Source organism: Plectrocnemia conspersa, unplaced genomic scaffold, assembly GCF_051122295.1.
Source record: "Plectrocnemia conspersa isolate PC_06_02 unplaced genomic scaffold, ASM5112229v1 ptg000013l, whole genome shotgun sequence".
Lineage (NCBI taxonomy): Eukaryota > Metazoa > Arthropoda > Insecta > Trichoptera > Polycentropodidae > Plectrocnemia > Plectrocnemia conspersa.
This window is the reverse complement of record NW_028277177.1, coordinates 4,895,615-4,914,408: the sequence shown is the minus strand read 5'-3', so window position 1 is coordinate 4,914,408 and position 18,794 is coordinate 4,895,615. Positions and strand designations below refer to the sequence as shown.

Sequence of the window (18,794 nt, the reverse complement as noted above, 5' to 3'; positions counted from 1 at the left end):
ACCGTAATTTAGTCGAACTCTGACTGGTCTGTCGGTCAGTCGGACAATAAGAACCGTTTAACTCATTTGACTCAAAACAATTAATCAAATCACAAATAAACAACAAAAACAATTAACAACAAAGTGTTATGTTTTAGTGATAAACACAATCAATAATCAAATTTATAATTGAACCAACAATTACAACTATACAGGTAAGGTCAGAAATATTTATTTTATGTATAATTACAATTATATGTTAATGTTCAATTTTAATTGACTTAAGACCGTAATTAAAAAAACCCATATATTTTGACGTTTTTGGCCATCGTTGCACAATGTTCGTCCATGACAATGTTCCAAAATTGATCAATCAAATTAATGATTAACTATGAGCGTACTTTAACATACATATGTATGTACACATAAAAAAGAAAGTGTCCGATGCATCCGTATTTATATTATATTTCGTAACTCGAACGTTCTTGCTCATAGGTTATAGTTTCATTTGGCAGCCTGATTATTAAATTCAGATCACATGAATAATCAAACGACAATATCAATCAAAACTGTCATGTTAAAAATTATACGATTTACATATGTATCAATAGCGGTGCGTGGGTTAGCTTAAAGAAATCATAGCGTTATATTTATCACCTCCCCCTCTTTTATGAATAGTTTTTTTACATTTAATTTATTTTAAATAATTAAATTGATAATATTTTGGTATTAAAGCAAATATGTACTTTAAATTTAGCTACTTTTATTCTCAAAAATGACTAATTAATGTATACATATGATACATTTTACTATCGTTCATTTTATAACATGTACATGTACAATATCTTGAACTTTCATTAAATACAAAATATAATAAAATACAACTTCAGAAAAGCTAAAAGTTGTGAAAACTTCGTCTTAATTGGCAAGTTTAACTTACTTTAATAAAATTTATTAAATCTTGGCCTTTTTGTAAATTCTATTTTTTTCTTTAGCATCCAAATATTAACTCACACGGCAACATACGCCACATCATTAAAAATTATATAAAATTTATTCGCTTCAAATTTGACAGTTAAGATATGCTAGCTTTTTCTAATAGTTCAAATACAAATATAAATTAAAACAGTCCCGTTGAGCTAAATTTAATAAAAACAATAAACAGTATTTTTGACACAAATGTTATAAAAAAATTTCCCGTAAGAAAGACTTTCTGGCTGTGTAGGACAGGATTAATAAGGGACGCATTCGTGACTCTATGTGGTACTCTGGAAAGTGCTTTATAGTATATACGCTACTTCAAAAATATATTCATTAGAATCTTTTTTAAAAACTAGAAGTACTACATTTCACTAGGATTCCAGACAATGTCTAATTTAGGTTCACAAAACGTCCTCTTTTCAACTGTATTTATTCGTACAATATTATTTATATTGGACCAGCCAAATGTCCGAGCAATTTTTAACTATGAGTTATATTATTTACTAGGCTAAGTTTTGTGTATCTTTTAAATTTATACCTATGTCTATGGCTAAAAAATAAAAAACAGGTTAACTGAACTTTTTTATGGTTATATTTGGTAAACTACATATTAATTATGTTATTGCAATGAATATGTTATAAAAGTTGGCTTTGGAGATTTGTACCTTTTTGTACTATCTACAATAAGAAAAAATATCGTTTGTTATTTGTAATAAAATATGGTCTTTTAAATTGAAGAAATGGTTCAAATTCTTGTACTTAACATTAAATAATTATTCAGCTGTAAAAAAAAAAAAAATTTAAGTTAAAGATGACATAATATGTTTCATGCGGTTAAGAAATAATTATCTGACGAAACAAAAGTTTATTTACCAATTCTGTTCATTTTGCAAGTACAAATTAATTATTTAAGATGCGTGCGGTTTTTTAAATTGCACTGTGGAATTTTATCCATTTCGAAATAGCTTTTTTCTAGTTGGCCTCTGTACGATAGTCACGTTTGTGTTTTTAGAGTTACGGCTTTTTTCATTATAAATATTGAAAATATCTCAAAGAAAACATAACATAAACACAAAAAATACAAATAAACATATCGACCAATGGATTAGATAAGATGATTTAAGATTATGACTCACATTTGTATTTACATAAGTATATGAGAAAAATATTTTAACCAAAAATAATTCTAATATTTATTTACTGACACATAAATTTGAAATATGTCATTTATGTAAACTAGAGATTGTCTGTTTTAAAAACAGCTTTTTTCTGATAAATTTATAAAATTTATAAACCAGTTTTATTTAATTAAATAAAAATTAGAAATTTTATAACATGCGTCATATTTCTTTCCGGTTATCACCTTATCAAATCATTGAAGCGTTAGCTTATTAGTTAATTTACTCAACGAAAAACTGTTAAAGTAATACATTGAGAAAATATTAATATGTGGAAAAAGTTCATATACGTTTTTTTTTATAATTTAGGTTTATTTTGATTTATATATTAGTAGTTACTGTAATATTAAATAGCTAGAAAAATAAAACAATAGGAACAAATATTTTTTTGTGAAAAAATATTCACTGTCGACAGACTTAAACCAGCAACACAGTCTTCGCGTCGTCCTAAGAGCATTCAAAGCACACATTTATGCCTCTCAAATGCGATGACAAAGTCTCTCAATTCTAAAATCATAGTCAACGTAGTCTATATTATTTTCGAAAAGCATCCAACAAAATTTGCCATGAATTTATTCTTCGGAAACAAAACTATTTGATTTCTCAAAAAGGCTTTGTTAGTATTATCTCGAGTTTTTTAAGTGGCCTCCGTCAGTAAGATACTTGTGTTTCTAACCAGTTTTTTTATTTGTTTTGGAGTACCGCAAGGATCCAATTTGGGTCAACTGCTCTTACTTTTCTTTATTAATGACATACTTAGAAGATTTGTTATACTACGATGGCCTGAAAACTGTTTTTCACTAAAGTTCTATGTAAACATCACAATTTTGGTAGTTTTGGTCCTAGCAACCATCTATGTGTTATTTTAATATTTATAGATTGAATTTATTCATAATGCAAATAAATATATATTTTATTTATTTTTAGTTACTCGCTTGCAAAGTAATCAAAAACATAAATTTATTATTTCAATCGGAATATGACCTGTCACGAAACAGTTAGATTAAAATGTAAATATTTAAGCGCAAATAAAACAGACAAATTTTAAACGTGCGAATTTCATAATTTTAGGGATTTATTATTGTATCTATCGATTGAGTCTCTATATAATTTTATCAAACATAACTAATTATTTAACTGCAATTCATAAGACCAACTGTTTTAAAATTTTTATATTTTTAGATTGAAATTTTAGCTCAGCAATTTAATTACGCCCGCATTTTTATTTGATTTGATTTGATTTGATTATTTATTATTTCACTGTTAGTATATGAGCTATGGTACTCTTCGCTGGTTCTGGAGTACCGCAGGGATCTGGTTTAGGTCCTCTGATCATCCTTCTCATCAATGACATACATTCGTAAATGAGGAACTTAAAATATTTATAATATACTGATAATCTGAGTGTTTCATTGTATTTATAAAAATACAATGAAACACTCAGAAAGTCTTTATGAGCAAATTTGTAATTAATTGATTGAATAATATGTACATATAATATATAGTTATAAATTATAATATAATAAATCTAATGGAGTTTGAGGTTTTAAAGATGTTTATCTGCGGTTTTAAACCAATGTTACGTCTTAATGACTAATATTTTGATAAATTATCATCTAGGTTTCAAACTTTTGTTATCATAGTTAGTTAAAGTTCTTCAACCAAGTCGATTGTTTGTGTGATTGGGATGACTGACATTATAGAATCACATACCCATGTGAATATGTATCGATTAAGTATAATACAAGAGTAAGACATTTTTTAAATATTTAAAGAGATTTATAATGATTTTTATTTAGTTATTAGGTATAGTTGATATTTATTACATTTAAATTACGGAATTTTTGAGTATTTGTATTAAAAAATTGCGACAAAAAATGGGTCAGTGCTTTTTCATAAAATTATCGGTTTTGGTGTCGCAGTTATAAGTTAGACCTATTGCTGTCATTAGTTGATTGTATATATTGTTTATATTAAAATTGGATACTTTTTTATGGTTACATGTGACTCACTGCTGAAGTAAAATCAATGGAATGTTTTTTTATTTATATATAATATGTATGTACAAAAAATAGTTTCATAGGTTACAAAAATAATAAGTAGTAAATTAGCATGCTTTGTAATTTAAATTTACTTCAATATTGTAACATATATCTATATTTTTTCAGCATCTTAAAATAAAAATGATTTTTTTAGTATTCGCAGTGTTTTTAAATATAAATGTTCAATAATATTTTTTATATTTTTGTAACCGTGTTAGTGAAAAAATCAGTGTAAAAAATTAGCCATTAAAACGTCTGGGATATCAGAATTAGTGATTATTATATAATTATAATTTCGATCGATCATCATAAATTATGTTTCCCTAGATTTTCCTAATCTCACGGATGAATATCGTGATGATTAATTAATTAGGTTGTATATATCTTGTATTGAAAATTCTTCAATAATGAGCTAGTACAGCTTTTAAAGAAGATCTTTTATATATTAAAAAAAAACACAATTATTTTGTAAAAGAAAAAGTATTGAAAGATTATAAATTCTGCCGAAATCTAGGATCAGCGTGCAAATTTACACAAAAATAGAGTTATCTTATCTTTGTGGCAAACATATTATTGTATTTTAGAGACAGTGTATTCTACCGACTGTTACACAACATATGATTCACTGCTCACTTTTGTTACAACAACTCTGCAACATATGTAATTGATCAATTAATTAAATTTAGTCACGTGTCGCTACTGATTTTCTCACGCGCTGCGCATGCGCATCAAAAATACGTGCTGATAATGCATCGTCGCGGCTTTTGCGCAACATTGTCGCAATCTGAACCGAATAAATTTCGACAGTAGATACTAAAAACGTGTCCGGGGTCACTTATGTCACATGCAGATTAGCTTGAATAACTTAAAATAACTTAAATGCACAATCGTGGAGCGTTTAATTTTCTTTTTTGCGGGTAATTGATCGTGAAAATCGTTAAGAGAGACCTTTATAGTGAAAGCTGATAATCTCACCGATCTCTATGCGGAAGAAAGTCATAATAATGTGAATCGATACACGCAGAAAGGGCATATGTCCGGTTTTACATCAAATGGGTTCATATATCACACGAGATCTGTATTATTATTAATAAAAAATATAATTATAATTCTAGTTAATATTATATCTAGTTAATATCAATAAATCGCGGTAGGTGCTTTAGTATTTGATAATATGACAGACGTTTAGTTCAATACTTTGTTTGGCAATTAATTACACAAATCAATTTATTTTAGTTATGCTACATTTAAATTGCGAATTACCTTGTAAGAAGTTGTCGAAGTATAATTGATCGAGTATGGTGTTTAAGATAATATTTTATAACCCTACTCATCCAAACCTAGATATGTTATTTAAAATAGATTTACGATATTATTGTAGATTGCATTTCATTAATAAATATCTTGCCTGTGTGCAAGAAAGATAACTTAATGGAGTTTCTCAATCTTTAATACTTACAACAGAGCTGTTATTAGAGACCATTCCCATATTTGCCTGTTTTTACCTGTTCGTTAATTGAATATTGTATAAAATACCAAAAACCGACCAACTTTGAATACACAGTTGTGTATTAAGTATTTGTGTATAACAAACACATAAATATTATTCTTTTCTTTAATGTACCATTGCATTATATATATACAGCCACAAATGTGTTTTTTTGTTTGTAAAAATTAATAACAGCTATGGAGATTATGTTTATCTAATAATAAATAAACAATAAAATTGCCAAAATTCTAGAAATTACCCATATTTTTTTAAATCAATATAATTAAATTTAAAACTTTAGTCTATCTTAAGTCATTTATTATGGTATTGTTTTTCAGTGCATACCAAATTCTAGTATTTTTGGCACCAGGTTTAATATTATACAAATTGAACTTTGTATTGATTAAAATTAAAATAAATTGATACTTTTTATTGTTAACATATAAATATGTAGAAACCTGTATTTATTATTAAAACTGTATTTTTTGATTCTTCATAACCTTACAAATATATTAGAATATTTTATCATTATGTCAATCGTCATCTCTATTGACTTCTTCATAAATTGAATGAACAATTAACAGTACTCATCACAAAACTCAATGATTAATAATGATAGCTAGTATAACTTGGCATTTCCTTGTCATTTATGCACAGTGTAAATGATAATTTATGGATAATATATCATACATTATTAATAAATCTTACATAAAAATGAAATGGTAAATAACTATTCGTTGCTGTTTTATTAAAAAAAATCATGACTTTATTTATAGCCATTTTTTTAGTATAAATATAAAATCAAGTTATTCCAAGTGCTATAAATTATAATGGATAAATGTTGTTTTTGTCTACTCTTTCTAAAGAGTCGCTGTAAATATAATAAGAAAAGCTATATCGAAGTATTATTTGCAATACTCAATGCATATATACAAAATAATTATAATAACAGCAAAATTTAAATGATATACTACCCGAATGTATACACTTGGTTAGATAAAACAAAAATTTAACTAAATATGACATCATGTGATGGTTTTGAATTTGCATGAAAACTGTTTGAGCGGATGCGCCTTCTTGTCAGATTTCCTGTTTATCAAGAACGTAATCATTCATCCATAATTCACTTGCATGTTTTCACCGACGGTTTTAATCGATAAGCAATTTCCTTTAAATATGGAAATTCCCTGTCATAAGGTCTTAAAATTTATATACAATAATATTTATAACAAAGAGATAATAACTTTAGGTTTTATAATGGGAATACCCTATATCGTAATATAGTATTATATCATACACGAAAAACGTGTTTAGAAGCAACGAATAAAATCTTGAGGATTCATATCTTTGACTCCTTTTAGAATGATATTAAATAAAAACGACATTTGATACTAGACTAACCGAGTCGCGGATACACATCCTTAAAAGATTATAGATATTTTGTGGTATACCTTTCTTTAATGTTTTACACCACAAATAGTTTATGTCGTATATTTACCGGAAATAAATAAATAAGTTGTGGAGATCTTTATCATATTTCAAAGGTTTTTGTATTATTTGTTTTAATGGTAATTGATCAGGTACAATAAAAATAATTTCCTTAAGGTTTACGTGGAAAAAAGTAACATGCGCCGGTTCATCTTTTTATCGAAAAAACAATCACAAGGTAAAATGTTGTTTTTGTTCCGTGACTCTTGACTTTATAGACAATAATAGCAAAAAAAATAATAAATTAAAAATGTTATCAAGTTAGAGCTACGTAAGATCTGTAAAGCAGTTTCTTGCTTTAAATAGAAAAAAATCTGTCAAAAGATTTTATTTAATTACAACTAGGGATTGCAATAATACCGGAATTTTCAAGATCGGTATTACTGAGAGAAAAAAAATCAATACCGGTATTCATATTATTATTATTATTGCAATTAATTGCCCCAAAAAATAATTAGTACCGCTAGCGTGATTCAATATGTTTCAAATATCGGCAACTATTGTTTCGATGTATTAAATATTTGAATTACATATTATTTCAATGATTATAAAAAAAAATATTTTCAAAAATACAGGCGCCAAATATTTCTTCTTTTGGAACAATAAATCTAGGAAAACATCGTCTTTGAGCGACCGTTTCTGGATGCCACCTAAATTTTTATACCAAGTTCCAGAGCACCACCTGCCAATTTATTCCAATAAAATATATTACTCTTTATTTTTTGTCAATATCTTATGAGAAAGGAGTACGTAGAAATTGTAAACGGTTGCTAGCGTTGAGCACATTGTGAGTAACATCAATAGACAATTATTTTTTAAATTTATTTACTTGAAAAAGTTTAGTAAAAAATAACCGTAAACACATTTTAATTATAACTTTTGGGATATAATTTATTGCATTCTCGGCGTAGCGTCTACTCAATAAAGTACTTTTTAAAGTTGCAAATGAACGGTGTTGACAACCCGTTAATAATCGGTGACTTTCGGCTGCGAGCTTTAAAGTGCCCTAGAGTCGCGATCGCGTCCTTTGTTCTAGCTCGTTGCGACCAGGACTTAAGTGCTTAAAAACGCTCATCTTGCACGAGCTATTCAGATTTTCAACGAATTTGCCAAACACAATGATGTTTTCAGTGATAGCTATGAGGAGCTGAAAAAAATTATGTGGGATGATGCTCATCTATTTAAGATGTGCACCATAACTGTTTTTTTTTTTTTTTTGTATAATAAATGTGTAATACAAAAATAAAAATAAAATTAAAATTTAACCACCTTAGAATTGGAGGCATATTTATAATATGCATATAGAAATAATTAACATTAAAAATATTTTAATTATTCTCAATTGTAACATATATGTCAGCATAGAGAGAAGGAAGATAAATAGGTTACGGATTAAACAAAACAAAATACCGGCTATGTTGATAGTTTTATAGCAGTCGTTTTTTGGCGTGAAACTGTGATAAACCTTCGCTCAAAATGAAACGAAAAATGATTGTGTAAATAGCTACTTTTATGCACTTTAAGAATCAAAAGAAAGGTTTTATTTTTGTCCTGGGAAGTTATTGTTAAGATTTGCGCAACTGAGTTGCAAAATAAACGACACTTTTGCTTTCAAACTTAGAGACCATTCACCCGGAGAACGTCTTCTCGTACGATTGGATTTGGTTGAACGAGATTAGCGTTCAACTACTATCGTTTGATGCTGCGTGAAATTTCAAACGATTGTGTAACAAAAACTGCGATTATAAAGCCATTTCGAGAGCGTAAAAATACATCAGATAATCATTAGAGTGGATGTATAGATTTCTGTGCAGAAAAACACTGTTTGAAAAACTAGTTATATTTTGCTACTCATACACCCACGGAAATAGACCATACACCCACGAAGCGGTGCTGTTTACATAAATAATTAATAATATAGGCGTAACGGTAGCAAAATATCGAACGTCATACATCAGTGGAAAATATCGCACATTGACTACAATAACGCAGCATAATTTTTCAACTAAAAATATTTTTTTAAAAGTGCTAAGTCAATAACTCATATAACAAGGAATTCATAAACATGAATATTACCGGTAAAAAAAGTTACTGCTCTTGTACTGCGACTCTGTTCAAACATTTTTTTTGTTGCTGGATAGGGATGGTTCATTGACATGGGGTTGGCAAAACTTGTCACATTGCTATAACTTTGTTTACTTAAATATTATAAATGGTTCTTCAATGGATCTTAAAAGTTTGAAAACGTAGTATAGGGTGAGTTTGAAATTAAAAATTTTATTAAATGATATTAGATATTATAAAAGTTAACCCGATTTTTTACGCGAGACTTCGATTTTGTGCAATAATTAAAATAAGAAATAATATATAATTTTTCTATTGCATACAATTTTTAATACAAATTTCTATAGTTCAATGACACGTGCAAACGTCACGTCGCTACTGTTCACCGTTCGAGAGGAGCTCTTGTGACAGACATTTTATGTTTGATAGTATAGATGATATTATATATGAGCTAAATTAGCTCATTATTAGATACATTTTTATTCCTAATATGTACGACATAGTGCGATTTAAATTATTCATTACGATATTCTTCTGTGAGATTAGGAAAATATAGGAAAATCAAAATTAAAATTATTTATAGCACTCGTTTACCGTATTGGTTAATATACATATATTGAACGTTTACCATTTCGTTTCATAAGTACAGCGAAAGATTAATCGCATGGAAGCACATCATAAACGTAATGTTTCATAATAACTGGATAATTGACCTGCCAACTATTATGTTAACTGAATAGTAAACAGAATGCCTGAAAAGATAACATTTTACAAGTCATCATACGTAAATAGCTAACCTACTTGCGAGGCAATTTTTCAAACTACGTCGTAGAGATAACGTTTTCATTGACAAGCATACTTCTTAAAACACCTTCAAGGACAGAATTTATTTTCGGAGCTCTCCTTCAATCCATCGACGTTTCACACGCGCATTGACGTAAACGTAAAAACGGTATGACGTTAATGTGTGTCGATTAATTATTTATAGATAAACATAATAACTAACGGAAACGAAGCAATTGGCGTAGAAGGCTGATAAGCAGATGCAAGATGGGATAATCGATAAAAGATATATATTGATTGTAAATTTTATTAACATAAACTTTTGCTTATATTACCTGCATGTTTTACAGTCATTTTTACATTAATACATAAAATTTTATTTAAATTCTCTCACGTCAGTTACTATAAATTATCGGAACAAAACAAATTTAACAATGTTTTATAAAAGTATGCTTATGATTGAATGTGTATTTGTTCAACAACTTAATTTATGTATGTACTACTTTTTATGAATTAAAGTATAAAAATATACTATTCAGTCATTGATTTAATAAATATGTCAGTATAAATACAAACTTGTCAGTCCTGATATAAATATATGTTATAAAATTATGTGTATAAAAATATTAGAGAGCTAAAAAGTTAATGATCACCAAATGAATAAGTAACATATATTAATCTTTCAGTAAAATAAATTAACAGTTTCTTTATCACTTATAGAAATAATTAGATTTTATTGAAATTTATTCAAGAACGAATTTTATTTAAGTTTTTTTCTTTAGACTAAAATATAAAATCATCACTGTAGAATTATTGGAAATATTTAAACACCATAAAATAATTCATTAATTGTATGCATTTATTTTTATAGAGTGTGATTTACCTGATTTATTGAAATGCTTAAAATTGGACATATCTGATATTGATTCTAGACACTATTGTCACTATAATCATCATAATTAGACGTCACGTTAAGTTATGAAGATTACAGTGCTGTTTTGTTTTCTAGAACTATTTTTAAATCTTGGTTATTGAATATTTATCTTCAACATATGTGTATGAAATTTGAATACAATAGCGTTAAGAGGTTAACCTAATAAGCCGATTTATTTAATGAATAGAATATAATTCGAAAGTTTCCGAGAACGGATATATTATTTAATTGTTTCTTAATAGTGAGAATTATGAAGCAGAGAAAATGACTTAATATTTACTTCTGAGAAAATTATACATTTGAAATATTACTTCATATATTTCAATAATAAATAATAATCTAGGTATAATTTTATTTGCTTAAAATACTAAGCGTTCAGAGGATGCTGTTTTTTAAGGTATATTTTTAAGGAAAGTCTAGTTGTTAAAATGCTTTTATTTGATAAAAAAATATGTATTTAAAAATAAATATTTTTTAATCAATTTTATTTGCATAGCATTTAAGAAATATGTAAGAAAAAATATGTACTTAAAATCTTAATGACTCTGACGCTAGCATTCTTATACCGAAGGATGTTAAAAACGCTATGGGAGGTGCACTAACGAGCAATATAAAAATTTGATAAATAATTCAATTGATCAATTAAATATACTCAGATTTTTTTAGTTCAAGCTTAAAAATAATAAGTAAAAGTATCTCTAACATATGCTTTAAGCATATGAAGATGCAATTATAAAAGTGTTTTATTTTATTCTATCAATTATCGGAGTTGTCTTTTTATTCTGTAATTTTATATAGAACTGTGATCGCTGCGGTACCTCACGATAGTGAGGGACCGACAGCTAGTTCTAAAAATATTTATTTTAACGTTATAAAATATTTATTTTATCGGTAATTTAACGGTTAATTGATTAATTCAGATTTAAAACTTATATAGACTACTTTTATTGCATAAGCTTTAAAATAATTTAACGAGCATAGCTATTACATATGACTAAACCTGATTAGGATAGAATAAGAATAATAGTTTACATCATTCAATAAAAGATGTGTGTTTGTAATCGTATATTTTTAATTTTAATGTTATACAAAGTTCAATAAAAGATCGACAGTATTACTTATAATCTAAAACAACTTTTGTAAATATAAATATTTAAGAACCAATATTTAAAAAAAATGCAATATATTTAGTTAAATCTCAATCATTTTAGGGCTGGTAATCATTAAATGGAACAATGCTAATTTAAAAGTCAATTGATTAGTAAGAATATAGGTATATTCATAATTCAGCAAATAAAACATAATTAGATGGTGCAATTATTAATATGGAAAATCTGTGTTTATGGGTTTATATATAAATGTTTTCAAAAAAAATATTTTTCTTTAAAAAAGACGTCAATTGTTTTTGTAATAATCTAAAACAATGATTTTTAAACATGTTGTAGTACTAGAACAAGCAATGTGTTTAGTTTCGCGGATCAAATAAAATTTTTAGTGCACTATATTATAAATTATAGATTTTATAAAATAAATTGACATTTGTTTTTAAGTGTTTAATAAATACATATGTAGCAATTAAACTAATCAATAATATGCCAAAGATCATTTAAAGCAATGTTACGAGTGAATAATATAATTTGTGTGAGACACGTATATTCAAAAGAGTAAGCAATTACGCATATAGCTTTACCAATGTAACAATTAACATTAAAACGCAACAATTTGTGAATTAAAAAGTTTTGAGGAATGAGCTAAAATAATTGTTTTATACACTTAAAACGTGGCAACTCTTTTATATTTTAAAAATAAAGCTATAACAGTCGTTAAAAAGTGCCGAAGATTAAATAAGTTTCTATCCATAAACACAAAGGATCATGCAGAAATTGTGAAGATTAATGTAATTTTTTAATTTAAACAGTTTTTTAAATGTACTTGTATTACGTCAACAAAAATACATGTTTTTTGAGAGTCACGATTTTTTCAAGCAATTAGTTTTATCTCTTAAAACTTATTTCTTCGCAATAATTAGAAAGTCTAGACATTTTTTATAGGATGACTAGTATGAAGGAGCGTGTTTTTGTCAGTGTTTAAATTAAACCTCATAAGCGTACTTTATTAGTGGTTTCGAATTTTTTACTTTAGATTTAAGTGAATTAAAGGCAAATATATTTTTCATTTTTAATTTATTATTTTTTTATTCCAAATATGACCATATCATCCAATCCCTCGCGATGGCTATTATACAAACAATATTTGTGAGATTACATATTGAATAATACAGTTATGATACCTACCTAATTTTTTTAGTTACTCAGCTATCGTTAAAAACATTCTTGTATTCGGCAAGCTCGTTGAGAAGCTGAATGACTCGTGCAAGAGGACGTAATCGTGACTCTCTAGGGAAAAAAATATTGTTATTGTGAACCTATGCACATTAAAAATAGTGTTTTGCTTACATATTTGTAAAGAAATGAAAGTGAAACCAAATTTATAGTAATTATTACTATATGAATAACAATTTATAGTAAAAACTCGCTCCTCTCTTAAAGTCGATTATTATAATATGTTAAGAAACGCTGATTTAAACCAAATTATTATTTTTATTTAATTATTGCTATAAATGTATTTTAAAATAGCTTGGATTTTTCCAAAAAAATGACAAGAGCGCAATTTATGTAATATAATAAAATTGATCGAATTTCCTTAAAAGCAAAGTGTGCACAAATTAATGGCCGATCGTTTGTCTATTCTTTGAATACTATGGTCGTTTCTGCAATTAAGGCCCCATGGAGGGGCCCCAGGGGACACTCGACTGCGAATTTGGCCCTCAAGAATTTACGTTTCTGAAACACCCTGAGTGGTTTTCAAACGCAATTTCATTATGTGCCCGTTTCCATCTACTAATAGATTCTGCTTTCGACACCGAGTGTTTTCCACGACCGCCAAATAGTTGTAATTTATTTTATTATGAGAAAATCGCCAACGCGTGGCTATATACGGAGCCTTTAGCGGAAAAGGAGGTACGTCATATCTATCTGATGAACCCTGTATTATTAGATTACGCATACGAGAAAATTGTGGCTACACATGAAACCTTTATTGTATGGTGATGGGCTAACGACATCCTGTCCGGAAATAGATTATTATATAGAAAAATATACATACACGTGCATATATTATATAACTCGTTTCCCACAGTGAGCTACCGAATATGTTGACATGCAATTATGGACACTTGTTTTAACCCACTAATACAAATACAATAAAAAACGTAAGTAAATAGATTATTTTACTAAGCACGCAACTTGCTCAAAGATAAAGTAAATAATATAAAGAAATTCTTCAGAAGAATTCTCTGGTATGTACATAGATAGGGGAGAGTGGGTCTAGACAGGCACTAAAATACATAGGTGATTCAAATTGAAATGATAATAAAATTGCGATTTTATTGGCTTATAGAATGTTATGCAGCTGGAAGTATAGAGCTGCTGAATGCATGACGTCATATTAGCAGCATGCACCATACGTATGTACAATACAGTAACGTAAATATTTAAAATATTCTAGGAAGTGTCCAAAATATTATCTTATATATAATTGTTCTAAGCCGCCGCCGTCGCTTCTGCTCCTGCTGTAAATTGTATAGCTTTGTATGAACGGTGTATATTATTAATTCACGTAAACAAAGGAAATATATTCAATAATAAAAATAAAAATTAAATTTGCTCCGATTGATTTTCGAGCCGCCGGTTATGCGTTCTGTTGTTTCGACCAATGAAAAATAAGCATTCAAATATAAAACAAGATGGCCGACAGTACCATGACGACAGTTTTAAATAATCATTATTTAATAATAAAATTTTGTTACGCGACAATAATTTTCATTAATTCTTCATTTGACTGAATATAAATAATCGGATTGCAAATTAAGTAGGTGTGTTATAACTATGAAAATTAAATATATACATAATGTGTTGAGGATTAGAAGAAAACATTGATTAAACTAGATAAACAATCATAGAACAATCTTCAAATTTTGAATTCCCGGTGACAGGCTCCGAGGCCGAAAAGTGAGTTTTTCATTTTATAAATATTTGGATTGCAAATTAACTAGTTGTGTTATAACTATGAAAATTAAATATATACATAATCTGTTTAGGATAAGAAGAATATATTGATTAAATTAGATAAACAGTCACAAAACAATCTTCGTAATGAAATCTTCAAATTTTGAATTCACGTCGCCGGGCTCCGAGGCCGAAAAGTGAGTTTTTTCTTTTATATTACATATACATTATCATTGCTTCCGATTTAATGCACATAAACCACTGCAAGTAAACTAGGTGTGTTTTAAACGTGAACGTGTAATATATCCTTAGTTTGTATGAGGATTGCTAGTTAATGTCGATCAAATCGACGCTGTCGCAGTAGGAACGCTATATATATCAGCCAACGGACAGCTTATAAATGTGTACTTTCTTGAATGTTATCTAATAAATGGCATTTTACAATGATTATAAATATGTGCTTGCATACCTAGAATAATCGATAGCTAAAATATCTAAGAGTGAGATATTTTTAATTCCGATGTGGCAATATATGTATACGTCATGGTTTTTATTCAATTTTTGTTCTGTGCTATCATTCCTCTTTCGGAATAGCCAAATTAAAGAAATTCAGTTACATCAAACTTATGTAGTATGTTCTTTATAAAAAAATAATAATACCTGCTGACAGTGACTTCAACATGAGAAGATTCACTCTTTGTTTATATATACCAATTCTACATTGTAGACATATAGATCATCAAATTGTTTCTTGATTGCTTCTTAAAAATAATTAAAAACAATAAGACCTTTATCAAGAGCTAAACATTGAGCACTTTATCACTACTTATATAATCCATAAATTAAATTTAAACGATAACCGAAGAAAAAAATGGACGGAAGTTACTGTAGAGGTTTAAGCACGTAAATTGTCGCAATATCTTATATTTTAATTGTTTGCCATACGTAAAAGTTATTAGATCTTTCATTGCTTCTGAAAATTAACTGTAAACGATATTATATAGTGGGTAAAATGTAACTTTTTGCTTACACTAATATAAGATTTTTCATTATTACTTCCATCGTAATATGTTTAATTAACTTTGGCATTTATATCTTTAATTGCCAAATCACTGCTGTTTGTCTTTTAATATTAGATCCTAAAAAGTCAATAATTATTTTGTTAGAATAACCGTGATATATTATTCATATAATCAAACACTTTCTGGCACACTCATAATTTAAACTTTTGTTTATATTGTTTATAATTTCAAGTGCTATATCATTTTGAATGATTTTCAACTAACACTTTGTAAGAAAAATGCTGTGATTATAACATATTTCACTGTTTATTTAATCACACTAAGCTGTATTCTGGCGCGCACTTGACAGATGACAATGGCGGAGTGTAAATATAATTCTGTTATTTAAAAGGATTATCAGAATTCATATTGAGGCCATTGAAATTTCGTGATCTTTTTCCCGATCTTGTGACACATATTGGTCGTCATAAAAACAGATTCAGGATAACGCCTGATATGTTATAGCGGAAAAATTGCGGCAATAAATACATAAAATTAACATTATACATATATTTCCTGGAAAAAATATTTGATTATTTTTAATGCACATTTTTTAAACATGATACTTAAATATAATAAGCGATTTATACATTTATGTATACCATTTAAACAATATGATATATTCTAATGAATGTATTTTTATTCATAAGCTTCCATAATACATTTTTCAAGAAATCAACTAAATTTTGTATTGTATGTTTAAAAAATATACATATTTGCAAGCTTTATTTTACGTATGTTTTTAACAGATATATAAATAATATTAAGTACCTTAGTTTGCAATTATGCATAACATATTGAAATTATTGACTTATTATTAAATAAAAAGCTAATAAAAACTTCTACATATATTTTTAATGTTAGTATTTAAATAACAATAATATCTTAAAGTACAATTTATAGAAATAGGCGTTTTTGTATATTCAACCCATTTAATTGCAACATCTTGATCTTAGCTATATATATTTTTAATTGAACACAATAAAACATTGAGGTTCTGTTATATAATGCTTTCTATATTTTATTATAGGTATTAACAGTTTAAAGACCGCATTTTATGGCACTTTCTTTTAAAGTAATGGTCTTATATATATATATTACGAAATTCTAATTAAAAAGAATTATTTAGATTTAAAATATATACTTTTGATATAGGAAAACTAATCTTTTTAATTCAAGGTTTCCACTATTGAAGCGCTCAGTTCAATTATAACAAATGTTGTTTTTTGACCTTTAGTTACTTATATAATATAAAAAACAATAATAATAAAAAGTACATTAAATTTTGGTTCAAAATAGTTTGTTCGATTTCCAAACGTTCTGACATTTCACCGTCACGATCTTCTTCTGGCAAATGTCAAGTGTTACAAACTTTATTAAGGATGTTGTAATGTAATAGTATGTACATACATACATTTTTAGCCTTCATTTCATATTATATTCATTATAAATTTAATTACAGGCGTTCTACGGATACTTGTATTCTCTATTGTGTTGCTTAATAGTCGGTCTATAGTTTATATTTCTGATAATTACGATGCATGTGGAATCGATCGGTTTTAATTAGCTCGATTGAAAGGTTATCTTTTTTATAATTGTATTCGTAAATCAGTGATTCTGACATATTTATAGTACAGTGAAACTTTTCGGTATATGAGTCTAATTTTTTTAAAACACTATAAAAGCAAATTTCCTAATCAAAAAATATCATAAATTTAAGTAGATCTGTTCTAAAACCCAAATATGTTAATATAAAAATGATTAATACAAAATACAGGTATATTTATTTATTATTTTTTTTTCATAAACTAGGAACCTATAAAATGACACGTGCTCTTTTTGAGTATTTGGCGAAAGTGTGACATTGAATTTCATTGAATAGATTCTGACATATTATAGTACGGTCTAATTTATTTTAGTAACGTGCTTTTTTGGGCATTTGTATTATTTTTTTGATATGGATTATTGCAATAAGTTATTTTGTGCTCATTTTTTATTAGAAACTTCATACTTATTTTACTATACATATCAATGAGTCGATGAAGTCATTAATTTATTATTATAAAGTCAAGTAAACTCACTACTCAATTATTCAAATATTGATTCACCGCTGTATTGCTAATTTCCAAACAATAGTATGAGTGTCGAACACAAACAGAATTAAATTTAAGTCAAGTTTATACCGCCGATGAATGTTTTCGGAACAAACATTAAGACTTTCGCATAAACAAAGCTAATAAAGCCGGTGCTGTGAAAAGGAGCCTTTATGTCGGATCATGTTGTTAATAGAACATTTTAGAATGCAACGATTATTTTCTATATCTGCCTGTTTTTTTCAATATCAATATTTATTTGACACAATTTCACACAACAAAAAAAGCATAATTTTCCATGATTTTACTACGAAGGTTATTCAGAAAATGAAGAACAAAGTCTAGAACATAATATGAATACTTTGTAGACACTGAATCGAAATCGACTTGACATACAATGGAACGTAATTTTATAAATTTTCTTATGATGCGTAAAAAGCCTTGGTAATTATTCTAAAACGTCGTGTTATAAAATAAAATATACTGATTAAATGTATAGTATGTATATGGTTTAATTATTCTTCAACAATAGACATTTCACACTAATTACTTATTGTTTGATGTCCGCAAACATAACTGATAAGAATTGTTAAGACTTGGTTGGATACCTTTGTCATGTATTATTATTTTTAGTG

General features: G+C 27.3%; 1 protein-coding gene across 3 annotated transcripts in view; it reads left to right on the top strand.

Moving 5' to 3' along the window:
* The window catches only part of LOC148227103 (venom dipeptidyl peptidase 4-like), a 45,226-nt gene that overhangs the window by 51 nt on the left and 26,381 nt on the right, over positions 1-18,794 (top strand). For 2 of the 3 annotated variants that reach the window (XM_088201107.1, XM_088201105.1), the window contains exon 1: positions 11-194. The exons of the other annotated variant lie outside the window; for it this stretch is intronic. The gene's annotated coding sequence lies outside the window, so the exon portion shown is untranslated. Of the gene's footprint in view, positions 1-10; positions 195-18,794 lie in introns of those variants that run through there. 3 annotated transcript variants of the gene reach the window in all.